Raw genomic sequence first — 25,196 nt, 5'->3', positions numbered from 1 at the left:
CTTATGACCCAGCAATCTCACTTCTGGGTATTTATCTAAAGAAATCCAAAACACTAAAAGATACACACATCCATATCTTCATTGCAGCATAATTTACAATAGCCAAGATATGGAGGCAACCTAAGTGGACAGTTCATTTCTAATTCACTTGGTGCAGATGGTGTCTGGCTAGGGCCAGAGCTTCCTCTCCCAGAATAGCTTCTTCATTCACGCATCTGGTGCCTTAGTGCCCCTTGTACACACACACACACACACACACAGTATGTTATAGCTTAGTTTTTATTCAATTGCTATTTCTGTAAGCTGCCCTTTCAGTAAATAACTTACCTCATGTCAAGTTCCTTATTTTTATCGTCACTTCAGTAGTTCCATACGAGAACATGTACTTAGGGAGCCTAGGGAATATTCATGGTCTTGCAGTTATTGTTTTGAATCCATAGTTTAATTTCTAAGTGGGGCTAACGGGCTTCATAGAGTAGAACTAAATATATACAAACCTCGGATGAGAGCAGACCCGTGTTCTTCCGAACTCAGAAGGCCTGTAGGCAGAATTCTGTGTGTTATAAAAGTATAATGTGTTACATAAACGTGGGGTTTATGAATACTGTGTCTGCATAAAAAAACTCCCTTCTTTTCAACTTCAGCTTATGGTAAAAGTTGTTTTCTTATATTAAAACCTTAGAAGATTTGGGGTTTTGTGTTGTTGTCTGTTTCAGCAAAGGAAAGGGGCACGAATATAGGTGACTGAGGAAGAGCAGTCTGGCCTCATGTATGGTGAATCGGGAGAGAGACTGTGATCTCTAAACATTTTTGATTGTGCATTTCATCAGGAAAGACTTAGAGCACGAAGCCCCAATATGTATTTTTATTTATGGTATGTGTGTGAACCATTGGACTAGCAAAAGGAAAAGATACAAAATCAATGCCGCTATGATTTCTAATATTTTTATCCTGCACCCCAGTGAACTGTCTTGGAGACTAGAGTCAGAAAGACCAGTGAGTGGAGAGTCTTTTGCAATTATCAAGTGAGGTTTTTAAGTAAATGATTCAATTGTCACGTTCATCATTAGGACACTAACTGAAGAATTTGAGGATGCTGGTAAGCATAGTACTCTAACCTTTCTTTTTTAGGAAGGAGGAGTACGCTTACTATTATGGGACAGGAGTTCTGAACGTTCGTCCCAGCGCTACCAAGCTAAGAAAAGAGGTCAGGGAGACAATCCCATTGTGAGACATAATTAATATTTGTAAAGGGTTTAGAGCCAATCAGATTAAGAGGCAGGGTCAAAGGCAAGATTCACTATTACTGCCAGGTTTCTGAATTCCAAGCAGATTCCAAAAATGTGACCTAATCCACCAAGAGCTTTGGCAGATTTACAGACAGAGTAGCTTGAGTGAAGTTTCTAGCATTGCACTCCACAAGGTCCTCAAACTGCAAATGAATAGAATTTGATCTATGTCCTTTTAGTCTTAGCATAGGAGCCTCTGCTCTCAGCAAAACTTGTTCAGTTTCCTGGCTTGGCATTCAAAACCTCCCACGTTCTGGCCCTGGTCTAGCATTCATTCATTCATTCATTCATTCACCCATATTTAATGAGAACTACTATTTGTCAGGCAATGTTGTAAGAGTTAAGGATACAACAGTAAACCAAACCAACATAGTAAGTGGCCTCGTGGTGTTTACAGCCTGATGAGGGAAACAGACAATTAAAAAAATGATAAATGTACAAAATAATATTAAGCAATCGTAAGTGGAAAAGAAGAATACAGAAGGTGCCAAAAAAATGTATACACATTTTAAGCAAGGAAAAACCTTTATTAAAATTGTATACTCAATATATACTGATAACAAAAGATGAATACAAGTCACGTGTGTACATTTTTTTTGGCACCCCCGGTATATGTTTTAGGATGATAAGGGGGACTGCTGCTTACAGTCAAGATGGAGGAAAGAAAATGGTTTTATCCTGTTAGCTGAAACAACCTGAAAACAAAGATATATGAAACAACATTTTACAAAACACTGTACATCAGGTGACAAAAGGATGGCGATCACTGAAAGATGGAAAGCAAATGAGGGAGCCCTGCAAGTCCCCAGCTTACTGCCCTGAGGGAGTTTCCGGGCCACAGCAGAGAGAAGAGGAAGTCAGGAAGAGCCTTGTGGGCTTCTTGTGTTGAGGAGATGGGGATAAGAGTTCAGAGAGATCAAGGCAAATAGGATTCACAGGACAGAGAACCAGAGAGAAGAGAGATGAACAGAAAGGAAAACCAAAGACTAGCAGAAGGTCCCCGTTGAGCATGACGACGCTGCTGATGAGTATGAAGAATGATAAGATCCTCATGCAGGTGAAGCAGCTCTCCAAGGCCAGGGAAAGGAGCATCTGTCAGGATTAGAGCTAACAGTGTCTGATGCTCGCAAAGGGCCCAGAACAATGCCTCTTTCTCCCAGACTGGAAAACCTCGAGATGTATGGAGCATTGAGTGGACGTACAGCTTTTGCTTCAATAGGGGGAAAAATTAGCCCTAGAGTGACAAGTGCTCCAATTCTGGTGAATAAATAGTAAAAGCAAGATCTAAAAGGATAAATCTGTTTCCAAGTAACTTAACTATACTTCAGAAGAAAGCTCAGGGCTATTTATAGGAATACAAAAATATCTAGCACAACCCATTAGAGACTGCCGGAAGTATATCCATGCCCAAATTGGTCCTGGGTCCACACGTGACTAATAAATACAAGAAAAGATACTCAACCTTCCTAGTAAGCCTGGAAATAGGAAAGAAAACAACAGTAAGACACCTGGGGAGGGCTTAAACAGGAGAGTAATGTGATCAGAATACTGTTTAAAATGATACACCTACTTTACATTTAAAATTTTAATGTGGTATGTAATTCTCAGGGTAGTCTCAAGACAGAAATAGTTTGTATTTTTATTTTAAAAATACTGAGAAGACAGAGTAATACCAGCAATGCCAGGATTTAGGTTATTGTTGGCATGAGTCTATTTATCTCAGTCATTCTAGGGTAATAATACTGGAATACTGAAAAAAAAGTATTTTAATCACATTTTCTGAGATTCCCTCGCATTCTGGAAAAACATTTTAGATATTTTGAGAACCACGTAGTATAAATTAGAGTCACAGAGGTTGCAGGCTTGGTATTTTCTATTCTCACCAGAATATAGAGCTAAATGAAATTAATAGGTCTGTTATCAGAGTGCCAGAGAAAATACTTTCAATTCCCATCACAGCTTAGCTCACAGATCCACATAGATGACTGTGTCTGAGTCAAAACCCAGTAGCATAGGCTATGGATGGACCAATAAACTAATCATCATTTTTCAGGCTGCTTCCATTTCTGACATTGTTGAGACCTTATATTTTCTTTGTGGAAGATCTGGGATGAGTGGTTGACAAAAAGAATGTTTCTGTTGAACCATTTAATTACTTAGCATCTGAGTGCATTCCACATCAGGGCCAACATCCAGTTCTGGCCAAGTTATGGAAATAAGCAAGGGCTTGGCATCGCGCAGACTGGCATTAGTTACCCTCACTGGTGTGGTTTCTGTAAGTGAGAGTGTTGATGCTGGGTACCACCGACAGTGAAGGAGAAAAATCCCAAACCTCCTCTGTATACCTGGAGGCCAGATGGATTGTGAGGGAGGGGAAGCTTTAAGGAAAATCGGAGGAGAGTGTGATGGAGGAATGAGGGAAGAGAGAGGAGATTTGTCCCATCCAGTTCCCAGGCTTTCCCCCTAGAGCCTGACACCCTCCTTTCCTCCACAGTTCCCCTGGCTTGGGGGACTTCACCCCTCTTGCACCAGGATGATTTTTTTTTTTCTGTCCAGGACTTCCTCAACCATTCTGTCTTGGAGAGACCCAAGGCTGAGGGAAAGAGGAACCTCAGTCTTCCACCTGGCCAATAGCATCCGGGGCCAAGACTGAGAACATGCTGGTGACCTTATCTCATTGAGAAAATGAGAAGGAAGAGGTATAGCAGAAAGAGGAAGGGGAAGTGCAAGAGGACCAGGTAGAGAAAAAGAGGAATAGGAGGAAAAGAATGAGAAAGGGAAAGATGGGAAGCAGGAGACTACATAGAAATTAACTACCTAAATGCTGGTATCGTCACATTGCTTCGTTACTGTAATTACTACTCAGATACTTGCAAAAAGTACCTCCCACTTCTTTTTTTTTAATGGAAAATTCAGATATATTGAAATCTAAAGAATTAGTAATATCTAGGTTGCAATTTGCCATACTGAAAAAGCTTTCTAGTCTAATTGTCTACACCAGAACTTACCACACTTTTTCACTAACAAGGCAGATATATATTTTAGGCTTTGTGGGGCCGTAAGTCTCTGTCACAACAATTCAACTCAATAATTGTAAAGCAAAAGCAGCCAGACACAATAGATAAATGAATGGATGTGGTTGTGTTCCAATAAAACTTTATTTACAAAAATAGATGGCTGATGGTCTGGCCCTCTGGCCATAGTTTGCTAACCCCTGGTCTATACAATGTCTTTTTCCTTCTTTTTAGAATATAAACACACACACACACACACACACACACACACACACACACACGGAAATTTATAGGTAAAAAATTGCCTATTCGTAGTAAAGCTATATATTCACTGTAAAAAAAAAATTCATGCCATATAAAAACGTGTAGATTACCTAAAATCCTACCATCTTGAGAAAATCACTGTTAACATTTGCCAAAATCATTGCAGATATACAGACATTTGTATGTGTGTATTGTGTGGTATGTATGCTTTTTTATAGACGAGTGTGAAATTCTATACATGCTCTTCTATAACCTGCTTTCTATGCTCAAAAATTTATTCAGGCATCTGGGCACATGAATATATTTAGATCTACATCTTTTCACAGGGTGCTATAGATGGAGGTACCATATTTCCTCTGGTGGACATTTGGGCTGCTTCCCTTGATATTCTCTACATCTCTACTTCCTGGTTGACCACTGGTTGAACCTCTCCAAGATGGGAAACTCACTAACTCTGGAGCCCATATATTTGACCTTTAGAAAACAGTGTCTGGGGACATCTGCTGTTTAGGACTAGAGGGCCCCCAGAAGTCTCATATTGAGTTAGTAATCAACTACCTTGAGTTAGTGTGTCAATTTTGGGCCACTCCCACCCTGGCCTCTGAAGGCTCCCACCCATTTGAGGTTGGAACTGTGTTGAGTTGCCTACTGATTTGTAGCCACGGTTTTGGCCATAGCTCCTGCTTGTGGTGATACATGTTTTAACACGTTACTTGGGAATTTCCAAGATGTGGGTGCTTCTCCCTGACTTAACTTCTACATGAGAATATGGCAGCCTCTGACTGAGCAGAAAAACCAGTTTGTGAAGCATTTACCTAGGTAACCTATTCAAAAGGAGATAGCTCTCCATAACTTCTAGGGCAGGTTCAGACAAAGAGTGGCCATGTGGAACAGGATGAACAGATTCCTTATGAAGCAGAGCTGATATTCCAGAAAAATTGCTCTGAAGTCTGCGGAGACCTGGTCACCCACAGACAGACTGATTTGCCCCATTTTTCATCTTTCTTCATGCATCTCTTTCAGACTGATGCTTTACTTAGGGTGTTGTTATTGGATATCAATTAGGAGTTTACAGAAGTAGAGCTTCGCATATGAATTGCAGCTGATTTTAAAAATTCGTTGTCCTGAATTATAAAACTATTTGTCTTGCTTGCTTCACGAGGGATTGTATAGCAGGGAAAGCCATCTCTTTTAAAAATGTAATTTCCATAGAATTCGGACTTTAGAGATCAGTCTCTTACAAACCCATTATTTTAAAGACAAGCAAAAGCTTGTTAAGATTATAAGTGATTGTCCCAAATGCACAGAGCTTGTTAGTGGCAAAGTCAGGACTTAATACCGAAGGTTTCATCTCATAATGCATAATAGTTACTACACCGCCACTCTTTCATAGGCAACTGCTTTGTTTGTTTGTTTGTTTGTTTGTTTTTCTCAAGTGCCCAGTGGAAGGTTGAGAAATAGTTGGGCCAGAACATAAAAAGGGAAAGAAAAGAGTTCAAAAGAAGCTGGAGAAAGAAACCAATAGAAAATTAAATAGACACATAGTATTAGAAAGGTAAAGGTAAAGTGCAAAAATTGCCCAGGGGCTACATGGAAGACCCAGGGGACAGGCCCCACTGGGCTGGCTGGGTGGAGTATTCCTGTCATGACCGACTGTAAGCATAGGTAAGATCTCAGGGATAACACATCCACAGCATATACTGTTGAGCTTCTCTCCCTTTCATATCTGACACACTTATTCCTGGGCTGTTGGGAATACTGGTTCCTGTGTCCATCAGTGGGCACTGCCCTCAGGGAATTGCTTTGCCTATGGCTATGCCTCTTCCCAGGAATGCAGGATATGGAGCTACAAAGGCCCAGTTCCCTGGACTCAAGCTGGTCCATTTCTGAAGAACCATTCAACTCCAGTGCCCCCTGGGCTGCAGACCCAGCTGTAACCACTCTGAGTGGCAGCTTTTCCCCCTGCCCAATCCTGCCAGTCTAACTTCCTTCAGGTATATCTTTATAACACTCACACCAATAAACTTTCTTCATGCAAGGTATGTTTCCAGGTAATTCAATCTAAGATTCCACCCAAATTCATACGTTGTGCGTATCACTAAGAATTAGGACTGAAACCCAGGTTTCCTGCCTTACCATCTTGTTAACCTAAACCATTCTCAACTTCAACTACTATACCTCTCTCTATGGCTAAAGCTCTTTTCACACACAATTTGACATAACCCATCCCGCTACCAGGGGCAGCTTCCCAAGGTGTGGGATGCTGACCACCAGTGTTGTACACAGGATGATTTTGGTAGTACTTGGATGGGCTGGTTTTTACTTTAATAGTTGTTATTTTTAGCTTGGGATTCCCTGGAAGCAGGCCCTAAGATGAGGACTCGAGTGAAAATGATTTATTGGCATCCCAACCAACTTCATTGATGTGCTACCTGTAGAGTGACATACACACCTGTGCAGTCACACAGGGCCCCATATTTGGTTTAATACTCTTGAAATTCTTAATAATTTATGAACTTTAAAAAAAATCTCATATTGGGCCTTGAAAATCACATAGTTGGTCCTGATTAGGAAGTGTTCCTAGGAAACACTGATAAGGAGTTGGAAGTGGGACCTGGAAAGATAAGAAAGGTAAACAGAATGGGTAAAGGGGGTCAAATACATGGTGATGGAGGGAAACTAGATATTTGGTGATGAGCATGCTATAGTACATACAGTTATTGAATTACAATGTTGTACACTTGAATCTTAGATAATATTGTTAACCAATATTACCTCAATCTATAATGAAAATTTAAAAAAAGAATGTGATATCAAGCAAAGTTCTACAGGGGAGGGGAGAGAATTTAGCCCAATCTCGTAGGGAGCTCTATAAATGGTAGAGATCCACCCTGGAGTTGTCCCAACTGGGGGCAAAGGAACTGGAGTATTTATATGTCCATACTCCTCAGTCTCTGGTTAACGGCTGGGTGGGAGCAGGGGTACAACAACTGCTAAAAACTTCCAGCTGTGCCACGCACAAGCAAAGCAAATCCTGCAGCCCCGACAAGGAGTTGCACGTAAGGGTGGCGGGAGTGAAAGCACACCTTAAGCCAGTGTGCACAAAACTGCAAAAGGATCAGATGGGATATGGAAGAGCACTGACAGCAATTGCTGGAGTTAGGTGTGTGTGTACTTTAATGTGATCTAGGGTAAGAGACCGATGCTTGCCTATCAAACCCAAGATTTCATGGGTGAAATTACTAATAGCATGGGTAATATATAGAAGGAATAACAACAGTAAGCCAATAAAAAATATAAATTTAAAAAATCATACAGTGATATGAATATGAAATGTGAATGGTTGAAGTTTGGGGACATACGCAGAGTAGAAAGAACACTGGATCCAGGGCCGTCAGTAAAAGCATAAACTCTAGAATCAGGTGCCTTGGGTTTGAATTCTGGCTCTGCCACTTTTGGGTTACATGGCTTAACTTCCCTGTGCCTACCTGCTAGGGTTGTTAGGAGGATTAAAAAAGTTAATGTATGTAAAGTATTTAAAGCGATATGTGCCATGTAAGTGTTAGCTCTGATTATTCCTGCCTTGCTAACTAGTTCATGCTTTTCAAACTATCTGTGGTATTTCATTTTCAATCTGACGCTTTTCTACAACATGATAGATACGAAATGAATAACAAGAAAAATGAAAAAAAAGATACAAAGCACAAGGCCATATTTTTAGTTATTAAACAGGCAGAAAATTACTCAAATTGCTATAAAAGTTTCTATATGCTCATTTCAATTTCTATGCTTATTCCATTAAGATGGGTAACAGATCCCAGACTGTCATTGTTCTAGGGACCACACTTTGAATAACACTGAATTAGAAAACCTTCAATAAGCAACTTAAGTTTTTGATGCCTGTTTTTTAGGTTTTTGCAAGAGCTGAATATGATTATGTACATGAAAGCATTTACTAAAGTATAAAAGTGCCCCAGAAATGGAAATTACTGGTAGGGCTATAAGAGTCGATTCTGTAGTCTGTGTCCAAAAGACACAAACTCCAGTATATGACGGTCTCAGTCTCTGTTGGAATTATGCTGTTCTGCATAGGGTGTATCCTTGGAACTGTCAGTGTCTATAAATCAGTCATGTACAGTGGCATTTCCTACCACTGTACAAAGCAGGAAATAAAGGGATCCCTTGGCAGGCTGTGGTCTGTACCCCAACAAGTACCAGTCATCCCCAGGTTGCTACAACCACACTCCTGGGACAAGGCATCCAAGCACAAATTTCCTCTACTTGCAGCAACCCTTCTGCACCCTGGTTAAAAGATTTCACCCAGAATGATACTTGAGTATAGGTCAGGAGGAAAGTAAGAGTGGAGATAACGTCCTTACTGTAGTTCTTGGCTCCTAGCTTCCCCTGGCCTCACTTCTCTTCAATTGGTGAAACTCAACACACAGACATCCCTCACCAATGCTCTTTGACTCCGTTTCAAGTATGGACTCTGCCCACACTGGTTCTAAGTGACCTACTTTGGCCTCACCTTCTCTTTTATCTCCACCCTGTCAAACAAGAAGGCAGATATTTAGCGATATGTAGGCTAAGTGGTAAGGTTCATCCATCCTTGTTACTCTTTCTGGACTTTTTGAAGGTGCGCCCCCTACTGATTCATCTTGATGTCTGTCCCGTCACCTTTAGCGCAATGTGTGGCACATCGCAGGTGCTCAATGAATGTTCGTTGAATGGCTGTATGTATGAGAAGTTTGAAGTTTGTGGAAACAGAAGTGGCTCTTAAAACTATCAGACCCTGAATCTATGCAGAAAAGACCAACCAAATCCAATTAATTTATTACACAGAACTCTGCCAAATACTGGACATTTGGAAACACAGATTTCATGGGGGAGAGATGAAGGGAGAGGCTCAGAATGGGTGAATGTACTTCAAATTCAACATCCCGCAGTTATATCTCCACTTTCTGGGAAACAAAATCTCTCCGTGGCCCCAGGGCCCTTTAAATTTTACTGTGACTGTTTTCTTAAGAAATTCCTGGAGCAGAGCCTAACTTTTGTGTAGGGGGTTGGTAGCACGCATATTCGCGGCCCAGGGGACTGTTGGCATAAAGGTTGCCGAAGCGTTCACACGCGAAGGAAACTTCCGAGGAGTCAGAGCAGCCCCCTGTAGGGTCGTGAAGTGAGGGGACCGAGAGTCCTTGAGTTTCAGGCCTCCGTGAATTCAGGGAAGGAAAAATAGCGATGGTCAAGGTAGCCAGACGTTTGCGGAGCTTCACCGCTCCCAACCTCACCCCTCTGCTGGCCGGGACACGACACGGATTCCGGCGACCGAACCCGGGAACAGCCAGGGCGTCTGGGCGGGAGGGAGGGCCAGGGCCGGAGGAAGGAGTTGGGACCGCCGCCGCCCCGCCCGTCGGGCTGTCCGCCCCGCCCACCTCGAGCAAGGCGGAGCCGGCGCCGGAGCAGCGGGAGGAGGAGGAGGTGGAGGAGGAGAAGTCGGAACCGTCTCCAGGAGCCCTTAGAGACCGAGTCCCCGGCGGCGGCGGCGGCGGCGGCGGCGGCGGCGGCGGGGCAGCGCTCGGGCAGAGCAGTGAGCACTCAGCGGCGGGCGCAGGTGGTGAGTCTGGTCTCCGCAGGGAGAGGGGTGCAGCGCCGGGCGTCGGCCGGCCAGTTCGGGGGCAGCCTCCGAGTTCCCGGTGCTGGGAAGCGAGATGGAGGGAGGGAACGGAGAAAGGAAGGAAGGAGGAAAGAGTGTCCCGGAGGGCGGGGACTGGTCGGGGCACTGGGCGCCCGAGAAGGGGATGGGGGAGGGAGGTCAAGGGACGCCGAGACCCGGGACTGACGGCTCGCTCGCCCCTCGACGGGCAGCTGCGGGAGGGCGCGGGAAGCCCGGGGCCCTGCGGGGCTAGGGTTGGAGACGCGGCCCCTGGGATGGGGTGGGAGCCGGGGAAAAGGTCTCCCGGCTTCCTCGCGGGCCCGGGGCCGTGAGTCCCGCGTCCTGTTGGGGTTGGGAGGCTCCCGCGTTCCCAGCCCGGTCTTTGCGGTGTTGCCAGGTTTTGTAGGAGGGCCCGCCTCTGGGGGGCGACCAGGCGCCACGCCCCTCTTCTCTACTTTCTTCCGCTCTTTCTTGGGACCAGCGCGCGGGTACGTAGCCCTGGAACCCGCTGGGCGCTGGGGTTCGAGCAGAGAAATAGCAGGTCACGGAGGAGGACCCAAAGCACACATCCCGCGAGGGACCCCTGAGGGGGGAGTGATCCGGAGACTATTTGCAGGTGACAGATATATGGGGAGGACAAGACTCAAACGTTAGTCTTGCGTGATTTTTAAAGGTATTGCCCGACACTTACTGCGTGAATCTGGGTGACTTCCTTTATTTTTTATTTTAACTAGGGCATATCAATGAAAGTTAATTTTCAGACGTTGTTTCTAAAATCTCCCGACACTCACTTTCCCCTCGCCTGTCCTATAAACTTGACTTAAACCATTCATAGCTTTCGAAAAGGAACTCGTGATTCTGGTTAAATCACCGCCGCGGAGTGAAACTTTGGATAACTGTAAATCTAAGTAAAGGAATTGACGAGACCTGTCATCTTGTGGTCACCCCTGTCCGGGAGTGGTTGTATGTATACAAACAAGTGCATAGAGAAGGAAACGGCCAAAAACCAGAGAGAAGGGAGGTCCCCTGAGTCCACGTGTCGCGGCACGTTTAATGGCTGCACCGAGGGGAAACAAACCGGGAATTTATTAGACCTTGTGGAGCTGGAGAAACTTCACACGATTAGTTTCCTTCCCACCAGTTATTTCCTCTCCCCCCTCCCCCCTTGTTGTCTTTGGGGACACTGTTTATATTTCCTGGAGCTGTTGTAGCTTCATCTGAATAGATTGTCTATAATGAATCTTTTGGATGTTGTCAGAGGCAGGGTCTGTGTCTGTGTGTTCTCTACTTTAAAAGCGGAGTTCACCTTTGTCTTTAAAGTGCTAGTCACCATACTGCACCATTGCCGGTGCTTCTCAGCTCTCTGTGTAAATTAGCTCAGGATGGCGGCCCTCACCTAGGAGAACCAGGAAGGCAGGCACTGCTGGAGTGACGGGATTGGATTTTACTCTTGCCAAAACAATCACATTCAACTAAGGCGCTGTTTTTTTTTCTTTTTTCCCCAACCAAATTGTATTTATTAGCAAGCTCCCTTTTCAATAAACAAACATGATTCACACACCACATAATTTTTTTTAAGTAATCAAACGTTTTATAGAGACTTCAGTGATAAAGGGACTTTGGGATCGAATGTTCAGTCCCTTTGAGTTTCCTAACAGTTAACCATAAAACCCTGGTTTAAATCCAAAAAATGCTGAACAGTCTAATGATTGTGCTTTTAGACCTTATAAAAAAAATGCAGTCGTGATGTTACTGTGTTTAAACCAGGTAATTCACTAGATGCTGAACCCAGACAGCATTTAGATTTGTGTACAAATACATACAAATAGGAATCTGTGTTTCACAAGAGACTGAAAAGATTAATATAAAAATGTTCTGCGTAGCAAGCTCCAGTCTCATTTAAAAGATTAGCTCTCTAACAATGAGATTTGTGGTGTTGGGCTGGTGTTGTCACTTGTTGAAGGACTTGGGTGGTTTGTCATGTTGTGACAGCAAAGAGCTTGATAGGGAAAACACTTAAGGAAATGGTTAGCTAATACCTGATTAGTGTTTATTCGTGTTTTTTTTTCATGTTGAAAACCTCTCCCTGAGACAAAAAATTCAAATTTAGAATTACGTCATGGATTGTGTTGGATTTGTATTGGGTGTGTTTTTCTTTTTTAAATTTTATATGTCAGCTTAAACTTAATCTAGGGAGATAAATTGTGGAAGTCAAATAAAATTTTTCTGAGGCCTCCTTTGGAAGAGAAGCAGTTTAACAGTGGTTTGCGGTGTGGGTTTGGTGTGAGACAGACCTGGATGGGAATATTAGTTATTTAATCATTTTTGGTCTGATTTATAAAATGGGGATGATAGTGGTCTCTATTTCTAAGGTTTTTATGAAAGTATATCTTTGGAAAACAGTTTGACGGCACCTAACACGGTTAATGTTCAAAATTATTAGCTATTTTACTTATCTAGCTTCCTCCATCTAGCAGCAGGCTATTGGATAAACTAGAGATGGCAGCTTGAAGCTTCTGGAAACACTAGATAGTGTAATTTTAAATTCCAAAGAAGGTATCTGATTTTAGAGATAGATGTATGGAACCAGATATATAAATATATATTTGTATACATATGTGTGTCATGTTTCTACCACAGTGGTATGAATAATTATGATTCATGGATTAACAGTTTTAATATGCTTTTAGCATTGAAGTCATAGATGTATAGTATTTTTTAGGACCAGGTAGTCAGAAACATTTCATTAATCATATTTAAATTTAAAGAGAATTTATATTTCAAATAGTCATGTTTATTAGCCCTGGGTAGAAAATTAAACCAGGAACAGAAATATTTGTCTTTAACTAAATATGATTTTTAATTAAAGTATGAAAAAATGTGACCCAACGGTATCCAGTTATTTACTTTTTCATGTGCTGATGTCCAATGCCAACAGATAAACCATAAGTAGTGTTTAGGACTGGGAGTGTTTCGTAAATGTTTTGTAAAAGCATCATGACTGGTTATAAACTTTTGTGGGAATGGGTGTTCAGTTAATTCAGGAAATCTATCATCATATCATGGAATCATTTGCAAAATTTAAAAAAATGCTTCCATCTTTAAAAACAAACCCTTTTAAGTGCCTGTTGTTTTTTCTGTACGTTGGGTGCATAGGATTGACTTGGAGACATAGTTCATGCCACAGCCGACTTCTTATTTTACTAAGTGTTCCACAGGGATGCAAAGATGGTGCTTTATAATCTTTTTAAATAACTGTAAAGGGTATGATGTTGTTATGAATCATTTCTTGCCTATGACATTATACTCTGAAGCAGTGGAGGACTTGATTGAATAAATTATTGATCTTTTCACTCTTAGAACATCATAACTTAATGATAGATCCGTGGCTCAAGCTTCTTGGTGTATAGCGTGTGGGCAAGTTACTTAATATCTCTGCTTCAGGGAGGTGTTGTGAAGACTAAATTAGTTAATCTATCTAAAGATTAGAACAGTGCCTGCCTGGCACACAGTCTGTGTTCAATAAATATTAATGTTAAATTATTACTTACCGAAATTTTCTCTCCCTAAATGTTATATAATGTGCATGTATTATTTTTGTAACAAGAAAACAATTATACAAAATTTTAATGTTTCCCAAAAATCTAAAAAAGCTTAGTATTTTAAAAAGTAATTTAAAAGCGCTGCCAAGCAGTGCTTACGAAGTAAGAGAATATAATTAGGCAATTGTCATTGCATCTTTTAAATGTGGAATGGATTGCAGTGTTACTTTGTTCAACAAATTAATTCTCCTAGATCTCAATCTTATTTTCCTTATTAGAAACTGTTTAAACAATCAGCAGTCATGAAGTCCATATTAAGATAGGTTAAGTAAGGGAAGGAATGCACAATTGTGTGCACAATTTAGCGCAGTATTACCATTACAACTAGGTTAAAAAGTTTATGCACAGAAAGAAAGTCTAGAAGAAGCTCCAGACAAATGGATGGTGGGCTTATGATGCTTTTCCCTTTTTCGCCCCCTTCCTCCCCATTTTCCTCAATGAGCATGTATATGTAATACAAAATAATCCATCTGTGTGACAGTTAGTAAAAACTCTGGTTTATTAGCTACACATAGCAGGATTTTGTTTTTTTAGGAAAAAACACCAGCCCACGTAGAGTTGACAGTCGTAAATTAAATGTCAAAACCTTGGTGGTGAGAATTGTTTAGCAGTAAAAGCGAGGCTCTTTCAGAAGTTTGCAGGTTTATCTTCGTAAGAGATGTTTGAAATTCGGGTCTGCATGCAGACCAGGTCCACCAAACTGGCTTTATGGAAGTTGTCACTTCCCAGATCTAGGTCCTGCACTGACGAGTTAGGTGCATCTAACACCTTCAGCGTTTCAGATGCCTACAAGACAGTCACGAGGAAGACATCAGTGCACTTAGTTTAACAGGAAAATTTGATAGATAAAAAATACTTACAGCAGAATTGTGTGATTCCATTGAGTGAGCTTTTCTACATCCTGGGTCCAGGTTTAAGCCCTTTACATACACAGTCTTGTTCAGTCCCCACAACAGCACAGATGAGGAAGCTGAGGTTCCCTAAGTGGCCAGGGCAGAATTTGCCCAGGAGTTGTTCTGACTTAACATCCCGTGCTCTTAAGTGCTCTGCTAAGGGCTGCAGTGGTGGTGCATCCATCTAAGGGGAGTGGAGGATGGGGGTGACCGTGCAGAGGGGACTTTATGGAGGAAGTCCGTTTAGAAGCTATAAATCAAACCAAGAGATACATGAGGAGATGGCTCTTTTTAGGGGTGAGATGACCCACCTGAGGAGAATTATTGGTGCCTTTCATCGAGTTCACCCTTCTTCAGCCATAAAAATCAAAGCTTCCAAAATTGCCTCAGAGACCCAGCAGGCCCGAAGTGACCTATGACGTTGGCCTCTCCCATCCCTGGACTCCCAAAGAGGACCTTGAGAGTGCAGATGAAAGAACTGGCCTGCTAAGTTTTATACTAGAACCAGCTCGTACCAACAGGTCCTGTCCTCCCCACTTATCCTGTCTTAGGAATGAATGAAGAGTAGTGAGCAGGTGGGTTGGATCCGGGGCAGGGAGTGGAGGTGATTTGACTGAAGGTTATTTCTAGCTGGATTATTCCATTTATTGTCGAGTCTCTTGAAAATCGTTTCTAGTGTCACTTAAATGTTTGGTTTATCATGTCAGGCTTTTTTGGGTATCATAAAAGTGCTTAGTTGTGAGAGTCTGGTTGCCATCCTCTGACAAGGAGGGTTTTTGTCTTCTTTTAATGGGTCTGCTTTTCAGAGGAGTACTGTATAAAAAAAACCAGGGTGTTGCAGACTCAAGACTTGATACCATGTTTCCCCCAAAATAAGACCTAGCTGGACAATCAGCTCTAATGCATCTTTTGGAGGAAAAAATTAATATAAGACCCGGTCTTATTTTACTATAAGACCTGGTATAATATAATATAATATAATATAATATAATATAATATAATATAATGTAATATAATATAATACTGGGTCTTATTTTCATTTTTATTCCAAAAGACGCATTACAGCTGATTGTCCGGCTAGGGCTTATTTTCAGGGAAATAGGGTACTTTCAACTCTGCTGGAGAATTAATAGCTAAAAGAAGAATTTCTTTTAGGTCTACCTTTGTGAGTCAATTGCTAAGAATCTTTTGTCGTTTTTCACATTTCATTGGCTATAAGCGGGTGACTTTGGGCCCAGAGGGTCAGGAGGCCCAATGTACCATGTGCTTTCTTACAGAATAGACTACCATTCTCCTTGCAGTCAATGCCACATAATTGACACAGGATCCCCTTTGGTTGACCGAGATGAGAAGCGCAAGGTTTGGTTTAACTTGGGTTGTTGTCATCACAAATACTCACTGGAGTGGGCTCTGGGTCAGTTGTCATCTCTGCACTTGCATTCTATGTATAGAGAGTTGCCTTTATTCCAAATGGCAGTGTGCAAACCAACGTGAGCCCATTGGGAATGGAATCTTAAGTTTACTGATGTAGAATACTCAGGCTTTTGTTTAGCAGCAGATGTTGCTAGCCAAGATGTTCCTGACCACTGGACCTTAAACCCTCCGCCCCAAGCTTGCAGTGCCCTTGCATTTGGTCTGCTTTTTGGGAAGAAATTATTGCATAGGAGCAACCAACACAGTTTAGCTCTCAACGTGAGCTAAATCAAAGGATGGAAGGAGGAACCAAAATCCAAAAGCTGCTTGGGCTTTATTGAGGCTTAGTGAGGAAAAACCATCACATCAGTGTATTCCACCAGAATCTCGGGCAAACTGGAAAAGCGTTGAGACCAACAGACTTGGTGCCTGTCCTGTACCTAGACTACCAAAATCTTTGAAGTTATTAGACCATGGCCAGCACATTAGACCTCGGGGCTTCGCACGGGTGTATGAGGTCATGATTGGCTGCTCAGACATGTACTCGGGAGGGTTGGGTGTCTGGCCAAGCAGCAGAAGGGTTGGATTGTGACTTCTTGACAGGACTGCCTTGGACTCTTGTACAGGTTGTTCACGGCACAAGAGTGCTGGCCAAGGAAACAAGTGGGGGCTCAAATCTACCCAAAAAACCGTGTGTCCTGGGTTAGAGCTGCCTCTGCCAGAAGGAAGGGGAACTTCTTTCTTTCTGATGACACCAAGTCTGCAAGGTTAGGTCCACTAGGAGGGGTTGTCTTTTTCTAACTCACACAAAGGCACACTGTGGCCAGCTGCTGTTCTGCCTCTCATGGCCTCGTCAGCCACAGTAACCCTCTAAATGCCACACGACCCAGCAGATTCTGGCACATTGTAAGTGCTTAATAAATGCCCCTGGAATGAAGGAATAAAACCGTGTTCTCTGCAGTGTGTGCCAGCCAAGTGCATGAGCCAGTGTTCTTCTTTAATGAAAAAAGTAAAATTGATCTGCTAGGAAATGCGCGTTCAGTGGTGCATGTTCCCGGCGACAGGCTTCTCCTTCTTTAGTTCATTCCCTACGGGCAGGGAAAGACTAGCGCTTGGGATGTTGTTGACAGTGTCAGTTGAACACCAGCAACATGCTCAGTATTGCTTGATACCGGGGTCCGTGCACCCCTTTTGTAGTCCACCTGGTGAAGGGAATGCAGTGCTGACTCCTGGGAATGTGCAAAGAAGTTCATGTTATTTATTGACGAGCTGTGGGGCCTCCTCTTGGGTCGGACAGGATGCAAAAGATTGTAGCTGCAGGAGCCTTTGGAACTCACCTATGAGCCCTGCTTCTTGCATAAAACGACTTTTCTGGGTTAGGGGGTAAGAAGTGGGGAGCCTTGTTGGTGAAGCTACCAGAAACTAAGAAAGGGATTGTGTGTGTGTCCCCCTCAGTGCCAGCTGGCGCTTCTTGCATGCTTTCTCTTTTAAGTTGATCCTTTAGAAAGCCTACTCTGAGAATTAACTTCCTGTTCCTGGCTCCTCTCCTGGGAGGCAATCTTCACAGCAGGTAGGACCAGCCACGTTTAGTGGCTCAAACTGCTAAGGCAGTGGTTCTGAGGATAAAGACCCAGGTTTGTACTTAGGACCTTGGCCTTCTGCTGTTTTATCCAGAGGCTACACCTTGTGTAAAAAACCCACAGGCACGAATGTCTTTCACATTTAATCTGGTGAAGTGCAGCCTTCTTCAGGCAAACTCAGATTCCTAAAACAGCAGTAGCAGGAGATAACAATTCCTAACAAGGATTCCCTATACACTATTTTTAGGTAGCACACCTACCTGTTGCATTTACAATATGATTTGGTTTTACAAAATTCCAGGAGTCTCAACTTTTCAGGAATATTTCTCTGTCGAATTACACGGACTATTCCGGCACATGCTTTGCCCTCTTTTTTAACATAAATATTTGATGAGCGGCATGCTTCAGCCACGACTGTCCAAATCCAGAAAGCAAATAAATGCTCTTGGCATGCTGCCTGGGAGGTAATCCTAGTGCCTCCCATTCACCCACAGTTCTCTGGACTTCCTTCTGGCGGTCATAAATACCAGGGTGCTCGGGTACACCCACACCCAGCAGGGAACATAAAACAGGGCAGAGATCAACCTCTCCACGCTCCTTGTGCTCAGCGCCTGAACTCTGGACTGCAGTTTCTCTGATTTACTGATGGCAACTTGGGAAATCACCTGCCTCGACCTAGGTTTCCCAGACCCCTGAGCTGAACATTTTAGCTTTGTGTCTTCCAAACTGGTCTGGTCTTGTTCGTCACACCCCTGTGAAAAATGGCTTATACAACCTCTTCATTTTTTTTAAAAAATAGGCAATATGGGTCCCCCAAAAACTTCACGAATGTATAAAGAGGTAAACGCTGAGAAATCTTGCTCCCATCCCATCCAAGCTTTTCCCACACTCTTGTAGATACAATCAACTTGTAAATACAGTCAAATCAGAATATGTATTTTTATTCTTCCTCCTTGTTTCTCAAAAGATGGATTGCTATATATACCCTATTCTATGTCTTGCTTTTTGAATTAGCAGTATGTTATGGAGACCTCTATCGTCACATACAGATCTCTCTCTCTCTCTCTCTCTCTCTCTCTCTCTCTCTCTCTCTCTCTCTCTCTCTCTCAGCATAATAGTTTTCCATTGTGTGGATGTACTGTAGTTTATTTGGCTAATCTCTATTGCTGGACCTTTGGATTATTTCCCGTCTTTTGCTATTACAAGCAGTGCTACAACTAATAGAGGTGTAATGAGTCCTGTTGCTCTTGTGCAGGTGTACCTACAGGATAGATTCTCAGAAGGGAGAATGCTGAATCACAGGGCCCACGAATCCCGCTCCGGAAGGGTTGGCTCAGTTTTTCCTCTCACAGGCAGTGTGCTGGATGGCCTCTTTCCCCACAGCCCTACCAGCAAGAACTATGTCTTCTCTTTATCTTTCTCCTAATCTGGTTAGTAAGAAATGGTAATGTCAAGTCCTCTAAATTTTTTGAATTATGAGTGAGGTGGAGGTTGGGGGCCATTTGTACATTTTCTCCTTTGTGCTGTCCGCGCCTATCGATCCTCCTGTGGGCGTTTATTCACCTTTCCTCCTAAAGCAAGCCTCTTGCCTATATTGCTGTCAAAATCTCTTAAATACAGACCTAACAATGTGATGGCTCTTTTGGGCCTAAGGGTAGAGTTGGCTGCCAAACTGTCAGTGCAAAATCGAGAGAAGTGGAAAGTAGGGTTTTATGCCAATTGCTAATGTCTGATTTATAAATAGTTTTCAGCTAATGGTATTACTAAACTGGGGCTTCTCCAAAACCATTATGAAGATGATCTTCTAGTCTAGAATTTCTCCCTCTCAAACAAAAACAAGAGAGAGAGGTCGAGAATATATAAATTCCAAAGGCATTTCCTGCAGAATCTTTTAAGAAATCTAGTTTTCCATTTACATGCATCTCCTGAAAGGTTATACATGCCACATTTTTTTGCTTATCTGCTGAATCAGGCTCCTTTTCTCCCTTTGATTTCACCATCAGAGAGCTGTCTACTCTATTTCCAAGGTGAAAGAGATAGAGAGAAGTAAAAGTAAAAGGTAAAGAGACCAGCCAGAGTTCAGGATTTGACAACGGGGTGTGGGAGTAGAGTGGCGCAGAGTCACCTTTCTTTGTGAGGTGCTCTTTCAGTCAGCTCTTGCGATGCTATTTTAATATAAATTAATTTTCCCTTTTTAAAAATGAAATCCATCGAGAGAGAAAGTATGGTGTAGGACATAGACTGATTTTTTGGTTTGCTTTTAGAAATTCATATGAGGCAGTTCTTTATAAAGTTAGCCTACATCTCCATCAAAAAATCAAACAAACAAACAAGAAAACCTCACAAAAACAACAGCAACAGAACGCTGTCCTCCTCAGAGTTCCTGCGTTTAGCAGCGGCTCATGAAAGCTCCAGAAAGGAGGATCTGAACTTCCAGGACCAATGCTCTCGCCATCTCCTGAATATGTGGATTATTACTTTTGTGAAGGTTGGTTTTCAGTTCTCTGGATGCTTATTTTTTAATTCCAGTGCTTCTGTCTCTCCGTCATGCTAGTGGTGCTCTCCCCCACGATAGTGTCAGCTCTGCACGGACAGGCCTTTGGTCTGTTGTTCTGTCCCCTGTATCTAGAACGTTGCCTAGCACCTTGAGGTGGTCCATCATAGTGGATGGACGAATGAATACTACTGAGGGTAGGTACCTTCTAGGCTGTATTATATTTGTTTGTTTGTTTATCTGCTGAATTGGGCTCCTGGCTAGGTCTTCGTGATCAACTGTGTTGGGGAATCCCATGTCAGACACGAGCCTGGCCTGGGCTGCGAGGGGGGTGGGGGCAGGGGGTGGTTCACGGTAGCTAATTTCCTTGGCCTTTTAGCAGGATTCTCTAGCCCTTATGCACTCTCTGACGGTGTGCATGATGTTTAGAGCTCAAGCTTGCAGTCTGAACCACCTGGGCAAGTCACCTGACCTCTCAGATGACCTGCCCATTTTCAAAATAGAGATGATAATACCATATTTCAACAAATCTAAGATGCCATCAATTATGAGACGTGCCACTGTTGTACGTGCCACCAAAGAAAAAAATTGCTGCCCGTTCACCTATAACCCACATCAATCCTAAGAGTGTATTCGTTTTCTATGGCTTACCACAAGTTTAGCAGCTTAAAACAACACACGATTATCTCACAGTTCTGTAGGTGAAAAGCTGGCATGGGCACGGCTGGTTTCTCTGCTCTGGGTTTTACATAATCTCATTGGGAAGCTCTGGGAAGAATCCATTTGCAGGGTCATGTAGGTTGTTGGTAGAATCCAGTTCTTTGCATTGTGGGACTAAGATCTGCCTCCTTTCTGGCTGTCAGACCCAGCAGCAGCATTCACAGGTCCTTCTCATGCCTAGAATCTCTTTGAGGCCCCCTTCTGTTCTATTTCTCTGCTTCCAGCCAGAGAAAGTTCTCTGCTATAAAGGTCCCATTTAATTCAAGTGGCCCCAAGCTGGATAATCCAGGCTACACCCTCTATGTTAAAACCTGTAACCTTAATTACACCTGCAGAGTCCCTTTTGCCTTGTAACATAACATATTCATAAATTCCAGGGATTAGGACGTAGACATCTTTGGGGGGCCATTCTGTCTACCACAAAGAATTGTCCCAGTATCAGGGATGTTAAAATGTGAACAGAATATGCTCCTTAGAATTGATGAACTACTATCTTTTGCTTAGGAATAGAGGAGCCACTGATATGTATAAAGCATTCAGTGTGTCACTAGTAAGTGCTCAAGTGTTAACTTATCGTTGTAATTAATATTAGCGTAGTGTTCACCTCCTAACCCTAACCTTTCATTTCAATTGAAGTCATTCTCATTTGGCAAACACTAACTGAGAGAAAATCGTATGCCAGCGGTTAATTTGATGACAGTGACGATGACAGTTATTCCTTGAGTGACAACTACGTACCATGTGCCAGGAGCTTTACGTACACTTCTCTCACCTTGCAGTAGGCCTCTGACGTAGGTGATACTGGCTCCATGGACAGGTGAGGAAGCAGGTCCAGGGACGGCTCTGTGGTAAGCCGGTGGTGGCATCTTGCTTTGAATCCAGGCTTGTCTGACTCTGCAGTCAGTGGTCTTCGTGGTGCCATGTTACCTGTCCCATAGTCCCTGGTGGTACCGTGTGAAAAGTGCATGAGGGAGAGGTGTCCACCAGGTGTGCAGGCTGGAGGAGGTGGCCCCCTGGAAGGGGAAGGAATGAGAGGAAGAGACATTGCCCTGTAGCGTGTCTCTCTTGTACTCAGATATTTTCTTTGCTAGTAACTGTGCAGCTTATTGAAGACAAAGGTCCTCACATATCATCATTTTTTCAGTTTTTAATAAGCACAACAATAATCTTTTTTTAAATTCAAAAAGTATTTATCGGTTACCTACTCTATGAGGCTACAGCTATGAACAATATTGTGATATTCTGATTTATAATAAGAAATATATACACACACCTGTGTATATCCTCACCTGTTACAGGGCTCCTAAAAACCTAAAAACCTTGGAATTTCTTAAGTGCTTAGATAAAGGTATCCTTTTATGTTAAAGAAGTGACTTCTGGACCACATCTGAGGATGGGGGCTGTTTGCCAGGAGAACCAACCATGTGATTAGAAAGTTTCAACTTTCAGTCCCTCCCTTCAGACCTCCTGGGAGGGAAGAGGGGCTGGAGGCTGAATCAGTCACCAATGGTCAGTGATTTAATCCATCATGTCTGTGTAATGAAGCCTCCATGAAAACCCAAAAGGACAAGGTTTGGAAAGCTTCCCGCCTGGTGAGCAGGCAGAGATGCAAGGAGAGTGGCACGGCTGGAGAGGACATGAGAGCTCAGTGCCCTTTTCCCCATACCTTGCCCTATGCATTTCTTCTGTCTAGATGTTCATCTGTATCCTTTAATATCCTTTGTAATGAATCGGTAATCTAGTGAGGAAATGGGTTTCCTGAGTTCTGTGAGCCATTCTAGCAAATTAATTGAACACAGGATGGGGTCATGGGAACGTCTGATCTATAAACTGTGGGTGAGAAGCACAAGTGATACTCTGGGCTGGCTACTGTTGTCTGAAGCTGGGGTTGCGGGGGAGGCAGTCTTGCAGGACTGAGCCTTAACGTGTGGAATCCCACGCTGTGTTTGTGTAGATAATGTCAGACTTGAGTTCAATTGTAGGACACCCAGCTGGTGTCAAGAATTGGTTGGTGGTATGGGAACATCCTCTACACCCCTCTCAATGAGACTGGGACTTGGTGGCCAAAACCCTTTTATATATAGTTTGTGATTTTCAAAAGGAGAAAAGTTTAGCATTGGAGAATTTCTGCTTTTTAAACTATTATAAGCGTAACCTAGACAAAGGGGAAAGGAGAAGAGGAGTTTAGCAGAACTGGAATAAAAATAGTTGTTACCTAAACTTAATAAACTACTCTAAGATCACAGATTCTAGAATGTTCCCAAGACACAACTGCAGATTGCCTATCTTAGGTTCTTCAAACTCAGGTAGACATTGTTAAAAACCATCTCATTATCTTCCCATCAACACCTGCTTTTCTTCCTGCCTTCTCTGAAGAAGTCAGTGTAAGATAGCCTCCATCCACCCAGGATGCCAGGCTCTGAACCCCTGGGATCATCTGGAACCCCTCACTCCAGCGCAGACACCCTCACCCCCACCAATGCCTGCACATCCACTTTCTAACTAGTCCACATGCCTGCTCTTTACCCCTACTGTCTGGGACCTGGATTGTCGCCATGGCTGCCTAACTGACCTACCCTCTACACTGCCACCTGGGTGATTTTTCTAAAACAGATCTGACAATGGCACTTCCTGTCTCGCATCACAGTTAGTGGTTAAGGGTTCACACTGTCCGGGTTTAAAGCTTGCCTGTGCTTCTTATGAACTCTGGAATCTTGGAAGAGTTATTTACTTGCTCTGTGTTATGGACTGAATGTTTATATCGCCCCCCGCCCGCCAAATTCATGTATTGAAATCCTAACCCCCAATATAATAGTATTAGAAGATGGGGGCCTTGGGGAATCCATTAGGTCAGGAGAGTGGAACTCTCACGAATAGGATTAGTGCCCTTATAAAAGGGACCCTAGAGAGCTGTCTTGCCCCTTCCACCGATTGAGGTTACAGCAAGAAGATAGCCATCTGTGAAAGCAGAAGCAGAATCTGCTGGCACCTGTCACTGAATCTGCTGGCACCTTGATCTTGGCTTTCCAGCTTCCAGAACTGTGAGAAATAAATGTTAGTTGTCTAAGCCACCCAGTCTGTGGTATTTTTGTTATAGCAGTCCAAATGAACTAAAACACTGGTCAGACATTAATTTCCACTTTGCAGACAGAGAAACTGAGGCTCTTTCTAGAAAGTTTCTGTTACTAACCCAAGACCCTGGAGCTAGCAAATAGCAGAGGTGAGATTAGAACCCCACACCTCTTAAACAAGAGGTGCAGCCTCGTCCAATCTACCCTATGAGCTGGGGTGGCGGGGTCTATCTGGATACCCGCCAGTCTTAGAACCTCTTATCACTGCCCTGCCTGTACCGGAATGGCTGAGTGGGCAGGAACCAGGCCTGGAGGGACCTTGAGACACACCCTCTCTCCCCACCCTCTCTCCTTACTCGGCTGTCCCACTGGTATTTATGGGTCCCACCCTTAGCAGTGAGGGCCCACCTGGAAATCTGGGGTGGAGTGGGGGCAGAGGCAGCCTGAGTTGGAGGCAGGAGGCTTTAGGAGACTGGAGGGAGGTGGGAGAACCTTGCTTATGAGTAATTTGTAGTTAAGACTGTAGGGCTCAGTGAGCCCAGGAGAAGCTGCCCAGTCAAAGCTGGGGTTTGGAGACTGGGGAAAGCTCTTGTACAATTATCCACAAGGCAGTAAAGCTGTTCCTTAGACTTCTCTTCCCCTCCATAAATATATGGATGCATTTCCCTTCCCACTCCCTTTGCAAAGGGGTACCCTTTACACTCGGGAATGTATTCTGTGCTCTAACCACTCAGACTGGGTTGTAATCTTTGTTAGGGAAGCAGAGTAAAGGGATGGATTCACACCGAAGACTCTTGACCTTGAACTTTCTCCTCTTGAGAAAAGTTTAAAATGTAGGACTTCGTACATTAACTTATCTTTTCTTTCATTAGAAAAAAAAGGAAGAAAACAAAACTCTTAAAGGGAATAAAATCTTGTGGTTCAGGCAGCCTTGATAACTGGAGAGACCACGGCCGTGGTTTGGAAACCCGTCTGTACATTAGACCTCAGCTGGGGAGTGATTTTGAAAACCATGAAGCCCTGGCTGCACCCCAGACCTATAAAGTCGGCCCTTCTGGCATGAGGCCCAGAGGGCAGCATCTCTCTGAAAGCTCCCAGGTGCTTCCAGGGCACAGTCAAGGGTGGAGCGCTCCAGGAGGGTGGCCTTCTTGCTGCCCGAGTTACCTCTGAGTCTCTGCCGTGTGGACCTTTGACATGAGGGGA

General features: G+C 43.3%; 1 protein-coding gene across 3 annotated transcripts in view; it reads left to right on the top strand.

Annotated features, from left to right (window-relative positions):
- Positions 1–10,067: 10,067 nt before the first annotated feature.
- The window catches only part of GNG12 (G protein subunit gamma 12), a 108,460-nt gene continuing 93,331 nt past the window's right edge, over positions 10,068–25,196 (top strand). Inside the window, exon 1 of one of the 3 annotated variants that reach the window (XM_033115058.1) lies at positions 10,068–10,181. The gene's annotated coding sequence lies outside the window, so the exon portion shown is untranslated. Of the gene's footprint in view, positions 10,182–10,782; positions 10,837–25,196 lie in introns of those variants that run through there. The other 2 variants (XM_033115059.1, XM_033115060.1) reach the window with 2 other exon arrangements.

This window comes from Rhinolophus ferrumequinum, chromosome 9 (genome assembly GCF_004115265.2).
Source record: "Rhinolophus ferrumequinum isolate MPI-CBG mRhiFer1 chromosome 9, mRhiFer1_v1.p, whole genome shotgun sequence".
Taxonomy (NCBI): domain Eukaryota; kingdom Metazoa; phylum Chordata; class Mammalia; order Chiroptera; family Rhinolophidae; genus Rhinolophus; species Rhinolophus ferrumequinum.
The sequence above is the reverse complement of the archived record's forward strand: the minus strand, read 5'-3'. Positions and strand labels throughout refer to the sequence as shown.